This window comes from Cavia porcellus, unplaced genomic scaffold, assembly GCF_034190915.1.
Source record: "Cavia porcellus strain 051 isolate PalLab524CR breed Dunkin Hartley unplaced genomic scaffold, mCavPor4.1 scaffold_2, whole genome shotgun sequence".
Classification (NCBI taxonomy): domain Eukaryota; kingdom Metazoa; phylum Chordata; class Mammalia; order Rodentia; family Caviidae; genus Cavia; species Cavia porcellus.
The window spans coordinates 103,738,468-103,759,208 of record NW_026947485.1 but is presented as its reverse complement, the minus strand read 5'-3'; positions in this window follow the sequence as shown (position 1 = coordinate 103,759,208).

Here is a 20,741-nt window from a genome sequence, read left to right as displayed (position 1 = left end):
CACTAGCTCCAGGGCTGAGAAATACTTTTGTAAATCAAGGACATCACTATCAGTCCTTTGTATTTGAGTAGTTTACTGTTTTTTTTTTAATTGGGAAGGGCTTTTGAATTTTTAGAATCCATAGTAAAAGCCACCCAAGGTCAGTCCAGCAGCTGATAGTGGCACCTCCCTTGAAGTTGCCTCCTTGAAGATCTCAGGGTAAGGAAAAGAGGGGAGCACAAGATCTGATATAAGCTATGAGACCCTGTAGGGTGGGCTAAGGTCAGGGCATCAGTTGCTCCACTGTACTTCAGTTACCTAGCAGCAAGGAGTAAAACCTTTGGAAGGGTGAAGCTACATACAGCTTCTATCTCTGTGAATCACATGTGACCTAGCTCTTGTCCATGGTGCCTGGATAGGCTCAAGCACAGGCGAGTCTCTAGGGCACTGTTTTCACTTTCTAGCAAGAACTTCCAGTGGGAAGAGGGTGCCACCCACCCTATACTCCTACTAATGCTAAGAAAAGTGAGATTGAACAAATGTCTACCCATTGTGCCCAGTGAATGGAGTGCCAGATGAATTCACTGATGGATGAGTAAGGCTCAAAGTCTTTAGAAATTACATTATTAATGTATAGACTTGATATTTTAAGCCTTCATTCATGATATGCTTGTCTTCCAATTTGTACTCTTAGATTTGGAAAGCAATGCAGGGTGAGATTATATTAGGAGGTAGCCCAGACATTAGCTCCCACCCAACCTACACACACTCACCAGGAGCCTGCTATTCTGGGGCTGTGAGATGCCACTGTCTCCACCCTCTGAGAGTGCACAGAGTGAAAGGGCTTACTCAGAATGTCCACCATCCCTGCTGGATAACATGGCCATCATCATGTGTCAATTTGAATAGCAGGAGGTTGAATGGCTATCAGTCAGGGCTTCACCTTGGTGCAACTCTAAGGTTGGCTCTCAGGCTGTCCAGAATTGCAGACACAGGGGATCTACTTTCCCTAACTGATCCTACAAAGGTTTCCGGAGTCCCAGCCATCTGTTTACTGATTGTCTCAGGGAACAGACATCCCAAGGAAGTGGCTTCTTTCTGTGGTGAGAATGTAGGGGAGTTGATTTTGCAACTTGAAGTGTTTCTGTGAGGTGTGAATAAAGGTAGAGGCTGGTGGGATCTTGGGAGATAGCTCATGGAACTGCAGCCCACTTCCTCATCAGTGTGACCTGTATAGAATGACAGTGCACCTGCCACCTCACTGCCTGAGAACGAAAGGGGACCACAGGCAGGAGCTTCTCTTAAAAACAGAAAGGACCTGAGTCACATACAGAGCTTTGCTTACCAATCAGATATCTTTAGCACATGTGTATTGTATGCAGGAACTGGGGATGACAAGTTTAAGGAGCTATGGTCCCTGCCTCGTGAAACTCAGGCCTCATTTTATTTTTGTTTACACCTGAGGATAATTGGTCTTATTTATTTTTCTGCTTTCTTAAGATTATTTGCATTTACCATTCTCAACAATACTTTTTGCACTGAATTATCACTGGTCAACCCTGAATTCTCTTTTTTGTTAACTAAACTAAAAAGGTACACACAATATAGTATCCTTTTTACCATTTTTTAAAAATAAATATTTTTCTGTAGTTTCACCAGACATTGATGTTTATCATGTAAGGATTGCTAGAAGACAGTACACAGATCCAGTGTGTATTTTATAGAAGAGTGTCCCAGGTTTCCAGATGATAAACAACTTAAAGCCTTCTTAGGGGTTATTTCTTTGCCTGCCTATCATGAAAGAAAATGAAGTGATTAAGGCTAAGGCTTTCTAAAGTGGAGCAGGGAGCTTGGAAAACAAATGAACTCAGATCTGCTAATGGTCAAAACACATGTGGCGCAGTAGATGTGGTTGAACGACGGGGTGTGTTAGGGTTCTCACAGGACACAAAGATTAAGAGGTGTTTGCAATTTATGATTGGCTTACAGAGACTGTGTAGTTCCACGGTAACTGGCTGGAGGTTTAAGAACCAGAAAAAGCAATAGCTGCTCAGTTTGAGCCACTGGAAGCCTCACAAGAGAGACCAATGTTGCAGCCCTAGTCTCAGACTAAAAGGTAAAGAGAAGAGTCACTGGAGAGTCACTGATGAGATGCTTAAAGGTTGGAGATTCTGGAGTCTGATGCCCAATTCTGATCAAGAAGAGTCAATTTAACTCATTTGAGAGATTTCTTCTTCATCTGTTTTTTATGCTGTGTGGGCCTCCAACTGATGGGATGGTTTCACCCACATTCAGGGAAGATTTTTCTCCACTCAATTCACTGATATACCATTCAGTCATTTTTTAAGCACTCATAGACACACTTAGGAGTGCATTTTGTTTATTTTTAGGTATCTTTTGGTCCAGTCAAGATGACAGCCAAGACTAACCATCAGTCTCGCTTTCAGCATCTCTTTGCTGGGAATATGCTAATTGATTGACTAATCATGATGTATCTGCAATTCAGGATTTCTGACTAATGAAAGAACAGCCTTCAAAAATCCTTTTAAAAAGCCATTACTTCCATTTGCCTTTGGGACATCCAAGGCTGTCTTGATTCTGTGTTCCCAAATTATAATTTTTAATTTCTCACATCAGTGTTGTTTCTTTTAATCTCTCTGTTAATCTTATTTTTTAGTGCACATTAAATATGCTCTAGTTACTTTCTGATATTGGAAATCACATTTTCCCAGTCAAATTGGTTTGTCTAAATCATCTATCTGGGTCAAGAGAGATGCTATAATCACAATTCTGGTACCTTGGGCTATTTAATAAGATGTACAAGAAGCAAAAGAACTGTCCAGCGAGCATGATTTTTGCATCTACCATAGTTGGGAGTTATTCTGCAAAATGTGGTTTTCTACTTGGATCTGTAGAATCTGAGACATGTCCCCATGATGGTGGTATCCACTCACTCCTTGTGGCTGTGAAAGTCAAGACACATGGGGGAAGCCTGGAGTAGAAAAGGCCTCTGTTAACATGATAGCTACTCAGACAGAGTGGATGGGGAACACTGAGCAAACAAGGGCAGCTTGATGATCAGAAACAGCTATAATCTTTGTGTTGGGTATGACCTGAGATGAACAAGACAACCTTGAATGTTCATTTGGTACCAGTATTCCAGTCCTACCTGGCCGCAAATCTGTGTTAGATATAACCTGAGATGGACTAGATGATCTTGAATGTCCATCTGTTACCAGTATTCCACAATCACATGGTTGCAAATCTGTTGAGAAAAGCAATCTCAGTTGAGGGGAGGATGCTTCTCATTTCATCTTAGAGGCTTACAAGACAAATGCTTCTGCTTGGATATTTGGAGGATACTATGTGTTTGAATAATAAATGCATTGGAACAGCTGAGATAGCTATGAAACAAGTCTTAAAATGTTATAATCCTATAATACCTGGAATAGTATAATACTATTGAAAGAATAGAGATCAGCAAAGCAGAAAACAGTATAGAAATGACTCAACTGCATCCAGGGGCTTAATTAGGTAACTACAAATCAATTAGGAAAAGATGCAGTAGTCAATGTAATCTTGCAAGAAATTTTGTTATTTTGAGGAGGTGCTCTTGTGGTCCCCCACTTTCAGGTTATTACATCAAAAGAAAGCCTTGTGGAAATCACTACAAAAACACAGAATAGAGGGGGCAGGGGAATGAGAACAGTGAAAAGGACATTTAAGAGATTATTACCCAGTATATGAGTGTTTTGTTTGATTGTTGTTTTGCTGATATATATGAAAAATAAATAAATCAGCAGAAGTTTGTTGTCTTCTGGAAATGACTTGCTGGGTATTTGACACATTATCTTAAAAGCATATTAAATGATCTGTGATTCCAAAGCTCGGGGTTAGGAAATAGGACTTACACAAATGTGCTAAGGAAAGGCATTAATACAGCTTAATTTCAGAAGAGAAAAAACTCAAGCAAAAACAACAAATTAAAAATATTTTGTTTTCTTCAACAGAAAAGGAAAGAAACTGAATATATTATTTGCAGACACATTATAGATAAATTAACATTAAATTATTCAAATTTGCCAATAATTAAGAAGAGAATTTATCATAAAGTAAGATACTTGCTACTTATTAAATTAGAAAAAATTTAAATAATGATAATAACCATTGCCAGCTAGGGAAAAATGAAGCAAACGTTCCAGCTGCTGATGGACTATTAATTGACTACTATCTCCTTGATTTCCATAATTTGATTCAGAAATTCCTTTTCTTACTGTCTATTTTAAGAAAATCGTCATCACAACCATCAAAGACTTCTTGAAATGACACTCATGACAATATTGTCTGAAGTTGTGAAAAATGCAGGAATTGTATGTCCAACAATAGGGGAATAATTAAATTGTGTTATGTCATATAATAGATAATTACATAGCCATTAAAGTGCTTCTCTAAAATTGTCAACGACTTGTAGAAATTTTTACAACATTATATTAAGTGAAAAAAAGTCAGGCTATAAAATTGCACATGCAGTATAATCTCAATTATGTAAATATATGTGCATAGACTAGAAGAAAATGCAGATGAACTTAACAGTGCTTACCCCTGGGTTACAGCATTACAGTGTTTAAAAAATGTTCTTTCGTTATACTTTTGCATGAGTATGTATCACTTTCTCAAAATAATAGTAATGACAGGGAAAACCAGTAACACTCATTGAAAATAAGGAGGTAAAATGGGCTCTGCAAGCTGACTTCACACACCGAAGTTTGTGATGTGAATCAGGCCCTACAGAGATGTAGCCTTCATCAGGTTCTGCAAAGTCAAATGTTTATTTTCTGTTCCCTAGTGATTAAAGAAGCAGCCCATTATATATCATTACACATCTATAGATCTCAGTATTTTAGGATTTTTCTTTCTTGCTTGCTTTATTGTTATTCAGTTTGTATTATAGTTATGGTAGAATCCCAATTTGAATTACTCTTTCATCTTAGAAATTAAATAGGTCTGCTATCAGAGTGATGTGGCTTTCAGCCTCTTGAGGGGCAGTTTTGAAGGAAAGGAATGGCCTCGATGTCCCCACCAAGACTCACTCTGTCCCTCTGCTAGACTTAACTGGACTGTGTTTTCCAAAAAGCCCAGAGATCCTGGCACCTGGAGAGGGTGGCCCTGGATTCCCTGTGCAAATCCTCTAGGCAGGACCATTAGTAGCAACCTGGAGGGACAGAAACCTGAGTAGAGGTCAGGAATGGAGGAGGCTGTAGAGACGGATTCTGATCCAGGGCTATCAGCTGTATGCATGAGGCTAGCAGCCCACAGTCTCACTTTCTGCCTTTGTAAATGTCCAGAGGTGCCACAAAGATTAATACAGGTAATATAAAGGCAAGTACTCTGTAGCCTTGGAAATGTTGCAGCTGGAGTACCAGAGGCTAGCCTTGTGATTCCAGGAGGACAAAGCAAGATCACTCTGTACCCTCCAGGTTGCTCATCTGATGGACAGGCAGCATATGCCTCTCAAGAGACTGCAGACTTCACCTTGAAGCCCTGTCTTGCCCTGTCCAAGGTGGTGGGTTTTGGGGTTGGGCACCCTTCAGTGATATCTGAAGTCAGTTGGACCCCTGTGAAAAGGCTGGACACAGGTAGGAGAAGGAAGCAAGTTGGAAATTGACATCTATGGATCTTCCCTTGCCTCTGAACCCCTCCAGAAGTACCTCCACATTCCTTTTCTGTTTCAGCCAGAAGAAGGAGTCCACAACAAGGCTAGGGTGCTGGGGTCCAGGCACAGACTTCAGGATTTCCCACAACTGTGATTGACCCCAAAGATCTGGGTGGTGGGATATTGTGGGCTGTTGGACTGATAAGCAGGTCACAGGGCCTCACAGTGTCCATCACAACCTTTCTCATCCCGGGGCATCTAGCTGCCAGGGTATGGATAACTGTCCCCCGGCCCAGTGGCCAAGTCTCAACTGGCCACAGCTGTGCTGGGTAAACTCCTGAAATCTAGAAAGTAGCCTCCAGTTGTGCTACCTCCTTTCCTTCTTTCTTTCAGAGGGCAACATAAATATTCCTCTGTGGAGGCAGACCCTCATTGCTGGAGGTCCTCATCTGAAGATTCTCTGAATCCAGAGCTGGCATTTTCCTTAAAAGATGATCTTTGTTGCTGCAAGGATGTGAGCTGAGAAAGGTTGGGATATAGGATGGTCCAGGCTGGACATCCTCTGCCTCCTCCATTCCCCATGTGAATACAGCAGAATTGGGCAGTATTTGAGGGCTTCCTGGAAGGAGACCTGGTAACTAGTAAGAATCTGACCCTTAAGTGCCTGAGATCACAAGTAATTCTCACCATGTGGGAGAAGTATCATGGCTGACATCTGGCTTCCATTTTCCTATGCCAGGCCCATCTTCTCATGTCTTAAGGTCCAGGCCTTAGGAAATGGGTTATAGTCCAGGGATCAGTTGTTCACTTAATAGTCAGAGCCAAGATTCAGTATTGCTTACTGAGCAAGAGAACCCTTGGATCTGTGTGTGGAAACAGGTGATCGTGGAGCATAAGCACTGGAGACCTTGGCAATAATTCATTCACATCACTCATTTTATGGTTGAAACCAAGATCTTCATCTCACTGACTGAAGGAAAAGAAATTATTGCCAAGGGTTAAACTTTTCCTTTTGGGGGAGCTATAGATGAATCATTTTCAAATACTACAGTGGCTAATGTCACCATCTAGGAGATAGAGTTAAGGAACGTGACGGCAAAGAGGACAGTGTGAACTCTGGCCCATGGGCCACTGGACATGAATTCCTTTGAAACCAATCCAGTTGTGCATTATTTCTTTGTCCTTTTTATAATCTCTTTTTAAAGTAAATAATATTTAGATTACATAAAATATGTTCTTTAGAGTGGCCCTTCACTTTTTAAAATTGTAGACCTCTAAGATTCTGGATAAAAAGGCTGTAATACCTAGTCATACTGAAAGTAATTTATATAGAGTTGTGCTTTATTGTATTAGAAATGGATATCTTCAATAAAGAAAAATGACTGTGTTTAGAAGGAAGTATCTTTTAGTTTTCATTTTCTTATAGGACAATTCATTCCTAGTGCATGTAAAGTAACTAATACAAATCTTAGTTGAGGCCAGAAAAATAGAGGATTTTAAGAATGTATTAAAGAAAAACCACACAAGAAAGTTGATAAAAGTTGGGCTTGAAGATGAGGTCAAAAGTAAAAGGGGCCCTGTGCGTGGCAACCAAGTCACCACCTTTGAAATCCAATTGATGTTGATTTATTTTAATGGCAGTTACTGTGGAAAACGCTGATTTGCCAAAATCTCTGTTTGTGATAGACTTTCAGCTTGTAGAATTTGATTTGCCAGCCAAGAGTTTATTTTCTGAATTCAGAGTGTATCAAATTATTCTGTTTGTTCTCCTGTGGGGTTGAGAGAGACATCACTGATACAAGAGCCCCATCACACACTCCAGATGGGAACCCTTGTCTTAGAAATACTAGCTTTGGTACTATCTCACCTGACTAAATTGCACCTAGCAGGAGATTCCTTTCAAGTTTTTAATTAGACTTTTAATTTTCAGATACCTTTAGATTCACATACAATTTTGAGAAATAATACAAATGATTCTGAATATACATTACTATTTCTCCCAAGGGTAACATTTTATAAAGCTCTAATGCAATGGTGGGATATTAATAGTGTCCAGTTAAGACACAGAGCATAAGCTTCTCCAGAAGCATATAGCTGTGGTCACTGTGTTATACCAAGACACACTGATCCTTACCTTTTCTTTGGATCCTGGTACCTGGATGATGAACCCATAATTTGATGATTTCAAGTATATCATATAAATGGAATCATACCACATGAAATGTTTTGGGGTTGGCTTCTCCTTTTACTTTTTTTTTTTTTACTGCTTTAATTCTTGCAATTCTGTGGAGATGAATCCAAATTTGTTATGTGTATCCATATGTAGTTCATTCTTTTTTTATTGCTAAGTAGGATTCCAAATAGTTTTTTAATCATTTCCCCCATCAAAGAATACCTGGTTGCTTCTAATTTGGTCATGACACATACAGCTATGACAAGCATTTGGATGTGGGATCTCTTGAAAATTTAACTTTAAATTTCCTTGAGATAAACACTCAAGAGTACAGTTTGGGACCCTCCCATACACACTTTTGTTTGTCTGGATTAGAAAGCTGCCGATAGTCTATTGTACTTACCTGCCTCCTCACATTCCATATTCTCTTTCTTTCCAGGTGCTGCTGTTCCTTCTTTCACTGTTTAGTGTCTTCTTGGAGAATCTCTTTTTCTCATTCTTTTCTGGTAGGTCTATGAGAACCAAATGATCTCCGTTTTCAGCATTCGGTGAATATCCTTGTGCCTTTGCATGACTGAAGGATATTTTTGGTGGATTATGGACTCTGAGTTTATGGTTCTTTCCTTTTAATATTTTTTTTTAACATTGAAAAACACTGAGGCATTTCCTTATGGCCTCTACTGTTCTGATGGAAAAATCTACTCTTTCCATTTTTTTTTTTTACCATTGCTCTTACTATTTTTAAAAATCTCCTTTTTCTTTTAGTTTTATAAGTTTGACTACAATATGACTTACTATGGGCCCATCCCCTGAATTTATCCTATTTGGTATTTGGACTTCTCAAGGCTCTTGTTAAGTTTTTTTTTTTTTTTTTTTTTTTTTTTTTTTTCCAAATTTGAAAAGTTTTCTCCTCTACAAAAAATATCAACAACTTTTTCAGCCCACTTTTCCCCTTCTTCCCTTTGAGGATGGTTGACACAAATGTTTGATTTTTAAATTATTGTTATATAGGTCTCTATTTATATTTTTGGAGGGGTGTGTCTATTTTCTACTTTCTGGATTGGGTAATTATTTATTTCATTATTCGTGTCACACAGAATCTTCTAAGTACAGTATAATCTGGTTCTTTCCTCTGCCTCCTCCATTGTGCTATTTAGAATTTTATTTTGTTATATTTTTTCATCCCTAAAGTTTTGTCTTGTTTATTCTATAAATCTTTCCCTGAGCTAGGCCTTTCTACTTTTTCATTTGTCTCAGGTGTGTTCATAATTGCTCATGGAAGCATATTTTGATGGTTGATTTACAATCTTTCTCAGACAATTCTCACATTACTGTCATTTCAATGCTGGCATCAACTGATTGTGTTTAAATTCATTTACATACTTTTGCTTCTTTTGATGAGCGATTTTCTGTTGCAGCCTGGCTGTTTAGGGTGTGACAGGTTTCTCATGATGGTTTAAATCTTGTGTCAGCCAGTTTCCACAAATATTTCTCCCCAGAGAGTGGGAAGTACCTCCTATAACTGCTTTTGCTTACAAGTTCATTTTTCATGGAGGCTCCATCCATCCACAGAGGGGTTCTTTAATATAGTTTGGGTTCTGACTTCCCACAGCCACAACTGATATCCCTGGGGCTGATAGGGGCAAGTATCCCTTCTTGCTACTCCCTATGCGACATCTACTGGAAGTACAGTGACATGACCTTGTCTCCAGAGGAGTTCCTAATTTTTACCAGGCCTCCTCTGATATCCCATGGCGGGAAGCACACCTCCTGCTGGATGTCTGCAAGTCTAGCATGGTGTCACTGACAACATGCTGGTAGGAGCAAGTGCTGTGTTATAATCCAGCAGAAATGAAAAGCCCAGCTCCCTACTCGGGGCACTGTGACACCACCATGGAGGGTGTTTGGGCATCTCGTTGCATCCAGATGCATGTGGTTATTTGAAGTCCTATTTGACCTTGCATCATGGCAGAATGGGATGCTGTGTGTCTAGCAAGGCCACTTTGTCCTTGATCTGTGACTGGAGAGAACCATCCTCCACAGAATCTTATGCTCTGCATCTACTGGCACTTGAGGATAGCTGGGTCTTCAGTTCCAAGTCTGACATGCATGAAGAAAACAAAGAAATGTAATAACTCAGTGCCATGTTTTTCTTTAGGTTCCCAGGTTTTATTTTCTCTTTATAGTTAGTCATCTCGTGTCTCTGATACATATGTCATCCATAATTTTTAGCTGTACCCAGTGTAATGAATAAGGGAGGTGTCTGCTCCAACTTGCTGGAAGAGGGAATGCTAAATTTCTATTTAACAAGGATGAAAAATATTTTCTTCCTGGGATTTTGCCTGCAGAAGGACATTCAAGGAAGGATGTTCCTCATTCACAATATGGTGACAGCATGGCTTCTGCCCATGCTGCCCAGATACCAGAAAATTCACAGTCAAGTCATACCAGGAATTTTATCTGCCCAGTCAAACTGTCCCCAGAATGAGCGCCTTTCTTTTTCTTCCACAGCAAAGTTTATGTATGAAGTTCAAACAAGCACTTAAGAAGTTATTCTCTGAAAAGCAAAAGGATTTGCGTAGAGAAAATCTGATATTCTACTTCCATTTCTTGACAAAAATCTCTCGAAAAGCAGTAACTCAAGGCAGTCTCTCATAAATTTCATAAATTCCACAGTTGTAGATGAGGCATTTTCCAAGTTATTGACAGTCTTCGAGCATAATCTGAAAGCAAATGCAAGCAAACATGATGGTTTGTGGAGTTCCTTTTTACACAAAAGCAGATGGGTTGCCAGACGTAGAGCTTTTTCTTTGTGTGTTGAATACTAAGGTTTTTTTTTTTTTTTTTCCAATGCTCAAAGGTACTCTTGGAAAAGCAACTTTCCACAGTTTCAAAGATGTGTGCATCCTTTGAAGTTGAGAAAAGGAACAGAAGGAGCAAGAAAGGATAGAAATCACATGGTTGTGTGACGGAGAATTCAACATAATGCGATGCATGTGCTAGCTGCCCAAAGAGACATCAGGAGATGTGTGTGGTAGCACAGAAGAGGAAAACTGCGCGAGAATGTTACACCAAATGTCAGAAATGCTGAAAAGGATGCATCGTTTAGCAAGACTGTTTCCCCCAAACTCTTTCTGCTCCAGGCGACACATCCAGAACTTTCTCCAAAAGCCCAGGTTTTTGTTTGTGTTTTTAGACATGCCTCCACTTTATGGCTTCTTAGCCATGGCTTACGATGAGCAGCCTTGCAGAAGGTGTCAGACAAGGTTTTTGCCCTGAGGCCAATCTGAGTTTTGTTTACATTATAGTCTTTTTGAAAATTGTAGTATTTCTCCAAAAGAAGTTACATTCTCCAATGTATTTACGTAAATGCATAGAAGGAGATTGCTGCTTAATGTCTGAAATTATCATCGACTTTCACAAAAATCAAGCATCCTTTGGACTTGTACTGCACTTAGGGACTAAAGTAAATCCAGCAAATACATTCACAGTGGTGTCATACACCTCGATTTTGAAAGTAATGTCAAAGAAAAAACATTAATAAATTAATAATGGCAAACTAGCTTTCTTTAATTCCTACCAAAAGCTGATATATATATATATATATATATATATATATATATATATATATCCCAAAATGAATGTCACTATTATGCATTGCAAACATATACCAATAAATATTTTTCATGCTAAAATGAATGAATGGAATCAGATTTCATGAAAAAAGTGACTTCGCTGTTTTTTTTTTTTTAAACCTATGTTGTAAGTAGACAGAGGCCTTGTCATAGAAGTTGGAAATTCTGTGTTTTGTGCTAGAAATTGTGACAAAACTAAAAGTGACTGGAGTAAATTTTTTAAATAAATTTCATGCCTTAATTATAATCACCAATGATCATAAAATATGAAACTTCCAACCTTGGCAGGTACGAGTATCTTTTTAATTAAAAGAAATTACAGTTAAAGACACCTGGCCATTTATTCCCCTCAAAATTGTCTCCCTCACTTTGAATGCACTCCATCATTCTATTTCATTTATTTTTATTAATACATGTTTGTCATACATATTGATCACATCCATATTGATAGAGGATTTGTACCTGAACAGAATCTATCAATTCTTCTTTTTTTCCCAGCAATCTCCTTGCCCTTCAGCCCTTTCTCCATCCTCATTCACAAAAGCTTTGTTTCTATTTTTTCACTTCCATTCTCAGGTAAGTGTTTTAACATCAATTTTCCATCCTAACAGAAAAATGAGACTTGGAACTGAAATATTTCTGAGAGAAAAAACTCAAAGACTTCTTGTGAAAAATCTGTCTTCTGCATTTCTTGTTGTAATTTGGTTCCAGTAAATATAAATAGCCACAGTCGCTATGTGACATTACTAGCCTTGCCCACTAACTCACTGGAAAATAATCTTGTCCATCAGAAGCTGTGATACTTATTCCCAGGACATTGATTTAAACTATTGAAGTAAGATAGTATTAAAATATACTCATTATTATAATTTTCTATATCAGATGCTTTTCTGTTTTAAATGTATATGTGAACCTTAGCGCTTTCCTGCTGTTACATGAATAAAGAGTTATGGCACCATCTTCTTCTACGTTCTTATGAGGAATACCTAGTGGTGGTGAACCTAGGCCACACATTCTGCAGCAGGTTGTTTGTGTTTTTGAAAGTTCTGAAAGGTTCTTCATCATTCAGCTATATTCTCCCAGTGACTTGAGGAATAATAGAGTCAACAATAAACAATAAAATGAGTGTGCTTGTGTATAACTTTCATTTCATAATTTTAGAGAAAACTGGGGACTTAATAATTCTTGATGTAATAGAAATGACAGTGAACATGAACTCAATTTTCTATGCATTTTGAATAACTAACTGTGGCATAATAAATGAACCCAGTCTTTATCCTTCTCTCCTATGGAGAATGTCTGAACCCTGTGGCTTTTCTAAAGCAATCTCTTGCTTCTTACAGTAAATCCTAAGTGTTACATAGTTTTAGGATGGGGCTGGAAATTGTGCAGAGAACAATGGTGTGATTATAATTCTGTTGGAGTTTTGAACAGAATGGGCTCAGCCTGGCTGGTAAGAGACAACTGAGATCTGGAGATCAAATTCTATTAATCATGCCTCCTGATTAATTGACAATCCACTTAGTCATGTCTATCTAATGAAACTCCAGTAAAAACTGAACTTTGAGTCTCGGATCATCTCTTTGTTGATGAACTTACCAGTGAGCTGGGAGGTGACACATCCCAATTCCATAAGGAAGGGACAGAAGCTCTATGTTTAGGACCTGTCCAGACCTCACCCTATATGTCTCCACATTGGGCTAATCTGGACTTATATCCTTTACAACTAAATTATAACCATAAATGTGGTGTTTACCTAAATTCTATGAGACATTCTAGAGAATGATGCCTTAGCGTGATAGTGGTGAACTTGTAGCATGTGTGCAGCAGTGGGTATGCAGAGCCCTCTCTGTTGGCACATGAGCCAAGTGTATGAGTTCCCTTTTCCAAACTAAAACATCATTATTCAGTTTTAATTGCAGTGTTTGCCCTTTGCAAGAAATAAGTGGACTTTGGGTTGCAGTTTGGGCATTCTGTCTGTAAAAGATTCACCATCACTGTCTTAGAGGGCCAAGAGAACCCTCAAATGTGAAGAAAGTTGGTGAGAAGCCTGGGTGATCTGGAGTCCTCAATTAAATAACGGTGGTCTGTGCCCTTAACCTGCAGGGCTGTGTGGTAGCTCTAAGTAGTTACTACCAGAATTAACACTGCAGAATTTCACCAATACTTGACTATTCTTGTCTCCAATAACACAACTGTTCAAATTATGTGCTCAGTCAGGACTACAGTGATGGGTCTGGACAGTATTTCAAGAAAGTATCCCCTGGACTGGGTTATGGTGGTGAATGCCTGTAATCCCAGCTTTGCAAGATTGAGGCAGGAGGATTGCTGAGAGTTTGAGGCCAACCTGAAATACATAGTAAGTTCAAAGCCAGTTTGAATCACAAAGAGTGACCCTCAAATAAATAAATAAATAAAATTTAACAAAGAAATTTTCTCCTGGATAAGACAGTAAGTATTTATGAGCATGTTGCCCATAACTCAATAATCAATAACATAATCTCCACTAGAGTCTCTTGGGTCTGTGAAACATACAGGTGTTTATGCTTAAAATATAAGCAGTATAAATCAAAGACGTTTGAACATAAGATAATGAATCAGTCAACAGGTCTTGGGACCTGGTTGGTGTGCAGGGAATATTTAATAAAATGAAAGAAAGAGAAATGGTGGGAATTAAACATGGTGAGAGGTTTAAGGAGGTGGAGTCAGGGTGGAAGTGCAAATGACTAAGGTGATTGAGAATGGGTCCAGTAGATGGGATGAATATTTGGGTGGTGAAGAGTGGATGGCCCTGTTGACTGTAAGGGGCAAGGGGTGGTCTCAGGGAGCTCCCAGATATGTCCCTGGACCACAGATATTGGTGGTAAGGCAGCATTATAGCCTTACCAGGGGCATCCTTGAAGACCTTACCTGGAGATAAGCATTGTGTCATAACAGCTCTACCTAGTATTTTATCATTTTTGTGGGTAAGTAAGCCAGACTAAGGGAATATGAACAATGCTTTCAAGGTCAACAACTTATGAAGAGGTGGGGCAGGTGGTTTGATGCTATAACTCACAATTTTAACCAAAACTATAGGACACCCAAGGATCCCTGCACTTGCAGTTGGATCTTGTGAAGCCTGTGGCCTCAGCCTCCAGGACTGTGTACAGTTCACAGTCTGAATGTTAGTGGAGGAAGCAATAAGCAACCATTGTAAACTCTTAAACAGATGATTGTGATGTGTTAAGTCTCTGGCCAGTAAGAACATCAAGCACTTGACGTGAAGCAGCTCAAAACTATAGTATGCTCTAAGTTTAAAATGCATCCAGAATTACAAAGATTCACTGTGAAAAAAGTAAAGTATTTCATTATTAATTTTAATATTTATTTACATGTTACAGTGATAATGCTTTGGATATATTGGGAGAAATAAACTATTACTGAAATAAATGACATTTATGTTTTGGTTTTTGAAATGTGGCTGTTAGAATTTTCTTTAATTACATGTGTGACTTGCATTGTTACATCATAAATAAAATTATATTTCTATTGCCTAATTTCTATTGTATAGCAGCATTGCTCTGAAGAAGAATGTAAGAGATGGCTTGGGAAAATAACAAGAGGAGGAACCTGAAAATGGAAACAAGGCACCCCAACATCACAGGCAGCACCCAAAGAGTCTGAGACGGGGTGTTCCAAGATGCAAGAATGAGAATTTGGAAAATCTTGTTACTGGCCCCATTTATCATTTCCTCTGCTCCTCTCTGGGCCCATTGGACTGGCCCTTGTCCCAGAGAAACATGAGATATATGGGTGCAGGCAAGGGAGAATCAGCATATTATCATGCGTGAGGTGCTGAAGGGATTCCTGCCCAATGTGTCTGTGGGGAATGTAGGAAACACTTCTTAGAGGTTCAATGAGCAAAATCAGATGGAAGAGAAGCTTAGAGAAAGTAACCATTCACTGAAGTGTCCTTACTTTCTGTAAGTACCTTCACTTTTGAGCCAACATGAGCAGGGAACCTATAGCCTTCATTATGCATCTGCTGGCATCATATCTGATCACCGATGTCCACAGTACATCTGGGGTTGGTTGGGATTTGGTCTTTACTCACTAAGGGTTCTGTCTTTATTCACTAAAGTGCTTGCCTCTGTGTAAGGGAGGGACATCCTCACAGTAGGACCATCCGCTATCATTCTTTCATCTTTAAAAGAGACTTCAGGGACCAGGGATTTAGCTCAGTGGCACAAGCCCCTGACTGGCAAGTTCGAGGTCATGAGTTTGATCCCCAATACAAAAAATAAAATAAATAAATGAAATAGACTTCAATAATCTGTAGTTCTAGGTTCACCTAGGCTGTGGAACTGGTGGGTGGTGGCCTGGGTGATGCTGTAAGACTTCCTCTGAGGATCAGAAGGGCACACACCCACTGCTGCTGTGGTTGACAGTGGAAGGTTCCCAAGGACACAACAGGAGAACAGAAGCTACCCTTTTACGCTTTCAAGAGCAGGAGCTCCACTTGCACATGTTTGGAGAAGGAAGAAGACCCAGTTATGTGTCACCATTTTTCACACTGCAATGGCCAGGGCGAGGCTTGTGTGAACTCACATGCCTTAAGAAAGCTGTACTTTGTCTTGTCTGCTATCTTCTCTATTCCAGTCACCTTAAAGACTTGGGATTTGGCCAAAATTTTTCTGAGGACTCTCCAAATGAACCCTCCAAATACCCAGACTTTCATTCCTTGTCCACATCACATTATTCCCACTTCTACCACACTTGAGCCACTTGTACCCAGCTCTTCTTTGAGTAATGGCATCTCTGGATTCCTAAACTGAACCTATTTCTCATTTTCCATGGGAATTGCCCTTCTGGACCTGCCTCGTTGCTTCCATGAAGCCTTTGGGATCTCAGGACAGTCAGTGGTCCTGGGTCCTCTACTTCATCATGGATCAGTTCTTTCTTGGTGTGTACAGTGCTCAGGACCTGACAGCATATCCTTCATCCAAGTCACAAGTTCTGCCACTTCCCCTGGGAAAATTTGAAGCTTTCTTTGCTACTTCACCATCTGCCAGGCACTGCTGCAGGAGAGAAAGTAAAAAAATTTTGAAGGAAGACAATAGAATTGCAAATACAAGTTAAATGCAGTAGCATGTATTTATAATAGCATAAAACACGACAAACTGTGAATCTAAAATGACAATACAAATCCATCTTATCTGAACAAGCTGCCTGACATCCCTAGAATTCTTTTTTATTTTTGTTATATTTTTTGCTGTGTACTTATTGGCAACCCTTCACTTAATGAGATTTCTATGCTGTTAGGGTTTGTATCTAGATGCTCCCCTAAAGCTTCATGAGATCATAGATGGGTGGTTGTGATGGTGCCTGGATAGAGTATAATACTGGCACTAGGGGTGTGATGCTGGGATTAAGGGTGTGACACTAGATTAAGGAGTCGGATAAGGGAAGGCACACCCTGGATGTTTGACAGCACCCAAAGGGCTGGTAGCCTTGATGGGATGAAAGGGAGAGGCAAGTGTGAGCTGATGCTTTTATTGCCATAGCTTGCTGCCCTCGGCTGCTGTCCCACACGATGGACTGTTTTTTCTCTGTGATGTCTCTCTGCTAAGCCACCATACCTTAGAGCTAGCTGGCTACAGACGGAAACCTCTACAAAGTGCAAGCTAAATAAACCTTTCATCCCTTAACTTGTGGGTGTCATGTGTTTTGTCTCAGCACTGAAAGAAGTAATTAAGACATACACATATTGCTACATCTACTGTGGTGGTCCCCCTAAAACACAGGTTTCTTCCTCCTAAGGGTTAACAGAAGGTGGCTTGGACTAGCTTGGCCCTTCTTATTTTTCAGTATAGTTGTTCTCATATCTGTGTTCCATCAGAACATGGCCCATGTTGACTCTACCTGTCCACCTCTCAGCACCTGGTAGGAGGTATTTTACTGGGAGCAGGTCCTATGTGCAGCAGGAACCAGGGCACCTGGCTAGTATAGCCTAGCTTACTTCCTCAATAAGCATGCAGTTTCAGGACAAGTTGCCTAGTCTCTGTGTTCATCAACATGTCCTGCTTCACCATAGCTGTGTGCCCTAACCCCCCGCCCCACACACCTGTGCCCTAGTCACCAAATTATTACCTGCACCAATAGATGATTGATTTATGTAAAGCATGTGGCAGTGCCTGCAAGATGGGCCTTCCTGGAGCAGGAAAGTGCTGCTATTTCCCTGCCACTTGTAGGATGCCTTCAATGTGGAGTTAAATTCCACATCCAGGAATTGACCTGTTTCTTCCAACACTTCCTCCACAGCCTCAATACATTTTCTTCTATTGAGACCTCGATAAATAATTGTGGAATGAAAGAGATAATTATATTTCTGTAGGAAAATAATTTGTGTAGAAACCTATACTGTAGCATGTGAGAGAACTTCCTAGTGATACAGCTCCTGGGCCAGCCTCACATGCAGTGAGGCTGAGTTGTCTAAGTCTCACCTAAACACCGGACCAACTAAGATCGCGTTTTCTTTCTAGGACACTAAAATTATAGATTTGGTGCCAGGTTGTTGCGATAGGGTTGAAAGAATCAAATTTTGACTGACAAAGTAACATGCAACCACCAAACAGATGTGTGGAATGATGCTACAGGATTCACCTGGTTAGTGATGTGTGCACTGTTGGGGGCTGGGTGGCATGTGGGGTGACATGTTCTAGACCCAGGCAAGTCTAGCAGGGACTGTAGCCCCACTGTGACACATCCCCTATGGTGGTAATGAAGCTTCCAACCCCAAAGAGTGATGATTTCACACATTGTTTTGCACTTTTCTCTGTATCATTCCTACTCTCCAGTTCTCCTGTTTCACAGGGAAACCTCTGGGTCTCTGCTTTGTTCTCCATCCATCTCCCCATAGAAATTCTTCTTGGAAATTCTCCCTGAGCCCTGCTTATCCAGGAAAGATTCCCTGTGTTGGAGAAGGCTGCTCTGTGCTGGGGATAGTCAGACTCTATGCCCAGGAGGTACGGAGGCCTGCTTCTGTGAACCTTCTGCCCTGATGAGGGGTGGCCAAGCTTCAGGAAACCACAGTGTCTGGTAGACACCCTTCAGGGCCATCAACTCACCAACCTTCCCTCAGGAACAGCTGCCCAAAGAGTATTCTGCTCAGCTCTTACAGTCCCTTTCTTCCCAGACACCTGGGAACCTGACAAAGATTTGTTCTGATCACTACGCAGACTGAAATTATGTTTAAAGTGTTCTTGGTAGCAGCCAAGTACAATAGGGAAAAAAAAAGAGAAAAATTGGGAAAAATTATTTCATCTTTTTTTCCTGCTGGCCTTGTTCTTTGTTTGGGTGAAAATGTCCTTTGGGGAAGTTATCTATATGTTTCAGGATTATAGAGTGATTAATGGTAAAGAGAGCTTGAGGAAATTTAGCTACATATCATCCAATGTGATTTCTCTTCACATCCCCTGAAGAAAACTGTCAGGGAATATTCATTTTACACTGCAAGGCTTTTGGAGTCAAATTTACTTTTCTTGGATATGTTACCAGGCTAAGACATACCTTAAAGCAAGTAGGAAAACCCACACAGATTTAACTGAGTTTCATAATAACTTGGGCTTAATCTATGACTGATCTTGTTGTTATCGGGAAAAAAAACTGAATAAGCAAAACTAAACAAAACAAAATTTATAGAAACTCTATGCCCATTTGCATAATATTATGAGAGTACTAATGAAGTTGATGTGTGTCTAATGGTTAATATCTGTCTCTTTTACATGATTTAGATTGTGTGAAGGTAGAGGAGACTGTGCTGAAACCATAGTTTCTAGGATGTTCTTTGCTCTCAAAATTCACACCCTAGGTGGGAGCACACATAATACACTTCTGTGTAAAAAAATAGAAATCTGCTCTATTTGGTGGGGTGGTGGGGGGGTTGCATGGGAATTTATGATTCTCTCGGTTTCCCTTATTAGCTAGTTGTTTTTAAGAATTTTCCCAATAGAGAAAGTTTTCATGTGTAATGACCTCCAGAAAGCCCAAGTGGGCTTTCTGACAGGTAGAATCTGGCACAGATGCCTCTTTCTCCGCCCCCTGTCCTCCTTTTTCTTTCCCCTCCTTCCTGATACCTCTCTACTCTCTCCTCCCCTTCCCTTTGCCTTCCTCCATCTTCCCCTTCTACCTTTCCTCTCTTCCCTTTTTAAAGAAGTTCCATAGGAAGGAGGCAGTGGACTCTTTGCTAAACTTTGCATACTCATGGGCAGCTTTGCCACCTAACACATAGTCTCCTGGCTGACAGTGGGTTCCAGATAGATGTGGACTTGTCTTCTGAGACCCATGAAAGCCATAGGTTTTTTCTATGATCATGTTTAAGGATCAGTGGTCACAGGAAGTTCAGCCACACATTCATGCTTTTGCAAGGTGAAGGAAGAGAGAAGACATGATCTTTTGTTTTTACTATAAGGCAAAAGCAGGAAAGAGAATGCTATTGTATCTCACTGAAGTGTGATGTTACCTTGGCTTCCTGGCCATAGGTAAAGAAAAGGTGCTCACCTGCCACTTACCTCATCTGGTCTAACAAGCCCTGGTAGCTTGCAAGATGAGGGGCAAATGAGGAGGTTGAGGCTTCTCTGTGGCCACTGCAGTATACTTTCTTTGCCTCCTGAAACACCTGTCCCCTTCCAAAGAAATAAGCACTAAGCAGCCAGTGTAGGCATCTTGCTTACAGTGGCAAGACCCAGAAAATAGCTGCGGATGTCTTGAACATCCTATGTGATTTTGCCTATGGCAAGTGTGCCCAGTGGAGGACACTGGCTTCTGGAACCAGGTTTTTAAGCAGTGGTGGTATGGAAACTTCATAGGACCTCAAGTGTGGGGGTTTCCCCCACAGTTTTGCTCTCACCTTGGAGCAGCAAGTTGGGACTAGCACAGGAGTGAGCACTGCACCCCAGCTTCTGAAAAGTAGCAACCCCAATGCTTTTACTCATCCATCACCCTCTCCAGAAAGGAGAGTTGGTTCCCTCTATGTATCACCAGACTCTGAGTCAGTGTCAACACAGCTGGGCTTCTTCTTCCCAAGGATACTAGCAAGGTGCAGGAGTGAAGGGGGAGGCTGGGATTTTACTGAGACCCATACAAGCCGCAAGTTTTTTCCATCACAATGAGAGAGGGGCCAGTAATTAACTGTCCTTCGTGATAATTGCATTACCATCCAGAGAAAAAGTTCAAAAGGGCAAAGGAAACTGGATTTAATTAGCTTCCTTGCTTCCCAGAAACCTCACTGGGCTTTAACATCTCAGTTGCTCTGCTTACC